This window comes from Dioscorea cayenensis, chromosome 9 (genome assembly GCF_009730915.1).
Source record: "Dioscorea cayenensis subsp. rotundata cultivar TDr96_F1 chromosome 9, TDr96_F1_v2_PseudoChromosome.rev07_lg8_w22 25.fasta, whole genome shotgun sequence".
Classification (NCBI taxonomy): domain Eukaryota; kingdom Viridiplantae; phylum Streptophyta; class Magnoliopsida; order Dioscoreales; family Dioscoreaceae; genus Dioscorea; species Dioscorea cayenensis.
In genome coordinates, this window is record NC_052479.1 from 14,880,244 (window position 1) to 14,883,775 (window position 3,532).

The 3,532-nt window shown below is 43.0% G+C and overlaps 1 non-coding gene across 1 annotated transcript; it reads left to right on the plus strand.

Moving 5' to 3' along the window:
• Positions 1-2,715: 2,715 nt before the first annotated feature.
• On the plus strand, positions 2,716-2,822 carry LOC120269724. The gene has a single exon (XR_005539364.1). It is a non-coding gene; the product is annotated as a small nucleolar RNA R71 (small nucleolar RNA).
• Positions 2,823-3,532: the final 710 nt, after the last annotated feature.

The window sequence follows — 3,532 nt, forward strand, 5'->3', positions numbered from 1 at the left end:
TTGTTGAAGATCGATTGAGCCCCTTGATTCTGAACAAATTGCATAAGTGAGTCCTCACAAAAGCCTTCCTTCCATTGATTATCATTGAAGTCCATGCTGTCCCCCTGGACTGGTTCATCTGAGTAGAGGGGATGGATACTGCAGGTAGGGGGTAGTAAAATAGTTGTTAGCTATACACATGATTAAAGTAAAAAGATATGTAAGAAATACAAAGATGTACTAATTACAAAGGGTTATCAACCAAAAATAAGAACAACACAAAAACAACACAAACGAATGAAAACAAAAGAAAAAGAAAAGGCTAAATCAACAAGTGTAAAGCTTTCCAAATATTTCTCAGTAATTGTCTCCCGGCAACGGCGCCAAAAACTTGATCGACACAAAGTGTGAACACGCGCAAGAGCACGGGGTCATCAAGTAATAAACCACTCACGCACGCACGAGTGGGTCGTATTCCCAAGGGGCATGAGGAGCTACTTTACTCACTTCTTACTTGTTGTTTAGCTCACCGGTTCCAAGTTAAGAGAAAAGAAGAAATGAAAGGAAAATGAAAAGTGCGAGAAATTCTAAAGAAGTACAAAACAATCAAAACACGAGAGATGCTCAAGGTTGGAAAATGGTCACAGATACGGATTCAAAAAGGGTGTTACTTAAGTGAGAAAGATGTTGAGTAGTTAAGCACGTGGCTACTTGGACCGAGAAAACCAAAATCTAAGTCAACCCGATGGTCACGGCAATTAACCCCTAACCCTGCGCAAGTGTTGAGCGCGGAATTCCTTCCGCCCAACTTCCCACACGGTTGCAAGGAGAATGGAGGTTTTCAGAAGTTAAGGTAGAAACACAAGCAATTTTCAACCCTAGGAATAGAGGGGTACAAATACCCGATGGTCAAGGTGTATTTACACAATAAATCCTTCCTAGTTTGGTGGAGTTTAGCACTAAAGCAATGATCACGCTACAAAGTGCTACCAAGAATTTGATAAAGCACTTAATCAAATGTACCAAAACAATCAAGAACACCAAACAAGGATCACAACAAGCCAAACATGCATAAACTACTCAAATAATCCAAAACATCACAAGTTCATCCCCAAGGTCCACCTTTATCGGGTGACCTAGGGGTTTAGTTGTTCATGTTCAACAAAGAAACCAAATAATCCCTGCAAACAACCAAAATAAACATGAGGAACACTCCCTAAAATTTTGAAGGCCGAATGACGCAAGAATCCCCGGAGAAAACCTTTCGAAGACGCCACTTGGAGGGGTGGCTTACCGTTGTCTTCAACCTCCTAACAATGTAGCCCCGAGAAGTAGATCCTCCTCATTCTTGCTCTCCCCGCAGAGAAATGCTCGAATTTCCTTCCTTTTTGCACTCCTCAAGCTCGGCTTCAAGTGGTGTGGAAGTGGTGTTCAAAACCCTAGCCGTCCTTGCCCAAGGAAGATGAAGAATCAAGAACAAGATCCCCCAAAAGATGCCCATCAAGGCCTTATAAATGGGCAGATCCCGATGGATAAACGGGTCAGTATATCGGCCGTATGTCGCCGCCTCGGGATATCCAGTTTTCTGCTGAGAAGCCCGCGATGAGCTACAATAACTGCTACAGTGAAAACCACTGCAGTACTCTCTGCTACAATGGTGTGCTACAGTAATCCCCCAGCTCGGAGAAGATGTTTCGATGCCGAATTCATCACCAATCGCTTCGCCAAGTCCCCAGGGCTTCTACTAGGCCTGAAATGTAAAAATAACCCAATTTAGACCAAAAAGGCCATCGATTTAACAGATACTGTAAAGAATGATATAAAACAAATACATGTGAAATACGTACTTTTAGACGTTTATCACACCTCTTTCTCTTTGGTTGTTCCCTTCTCGACCTCTATGACCTCGGGTGTATGTTCATTAAGCTTCTCACTCGGAAGCCTACCTTCAACCTCACGACCACTTCTCAATGTGATCACCTTCTACATGCTCTCTAGGATCGGTCTCGATATTACTCGGCAAGCTCTCTTATGGTCTCTCCGATAGAGACTTCGCAATTTGTCCCACTTGATTTTCAAGATTGTGCAAAGAAGCGGTGTGGTTGCGAAGTGTAGCCTCGACTTATTGAAAACCTTGTATCCAATGATTGCACAAACCTAGTCAAGGCCTTTTCCAAATCATTCATTCGGGTCTCCAGACCTGAAACTCGGTTCTCCATGTTTGGGGCTTGTTGTTGTTGGAAACCCGGTGATGCCAAGGCCTTTTGTGGACCTTGGTTGCTCCACGAGAAATTGGGATGACTCTTACAACCCGGATTATAGGTGTTCCTATATTTATTCCCTTGGTTCCTCATTGCATTACCCACAAAATCAACCTTCTCAACTGAAGATGTATCACCAATGGAAATCGGGCAATAGGAGGAAGCATGTCCTCCACCACACCCGGTGCAAGTAGTCACGGCTGCCACTCTATTCGATGTTGGAAGATCTAACATCTTACTCAATGATTCCACTTGAGCTGCCAATGAAGTTACTACATTTATTTCATGGAGCCCGAGCGATATTTTCCTTTCGCGTGCATTCCACTGATAACTATTCATGACCATGTCTTCCACTAACTGTCAGGCTTCTTTTGGGGTTTTACTCTGTATTGTACCTCCTGCGGTGGCATCTAACAATTGCCTTGTACTCGGATTCAACCCATTGTAGAAAGTCTGAATAATCATCCATTCAGGAAATCTGTGCTGTGGGCACCTCCGCAGATGATCCTTGAAGCTCTCCCATATCTCAAATAATGACTCCAACTCCATCTGTACAAATGACGAAATCTCATTGTGAAGCTTGGCTGACTTCGCCAGAGGAAAGTATATAGCAAGAAAAACTTCGACCATCTCATTCCAGGTCGTGATGGAGGCCTTGGGCAAAGAATGTAACCACTGTTTGGCTCTTCCTTTGAGAGCGAATGGGAAAGCCCTCAATCTGATAGCATCATCCGATACACCATTAATCTTCAACATATCACAAACTTCGAAGAAGTCTCTATATGGTTGTTTGGATCCTCATCGGCCAAACCATTTGAACTACACTGTTTGCTGAATCATTTGGATGAATGCCGGCTTTAGATCGAAGTTCGGAGCTGTAATCGGCGGTCACACAATACTTGATTGTGTGCCCAAAACTGAGGGTCTAGCATAATCAGAAACTATCCTCTGTTGCTCATTCTGTTCTGCCATATTATCTAACCCTTCTACTTCTATCTCAGCTTCATTAGACGGTTCTTGTAATGGTTCCTTTCCCCTTCTTCTAAGTGTACGTTCAAGTTCAGGATCTCCTTCAATCAATATCGAAGGGTTCCCTCGAGTTATAACCTGGAACTGCACCAAAAGAAAGAAAACAAAATCAAAATGATTAAAGAAGATGTGAAATAGAATGAATGAATGAATAGCTAAGAAAACAAAGTGCAAATATCTCTAAACGCCTACTCCCTGCAACGGCACCAAAAACTTGACAATGCACCTTGCGTATGTCCCGCAAGTGCATGGGTTTTTTGAAG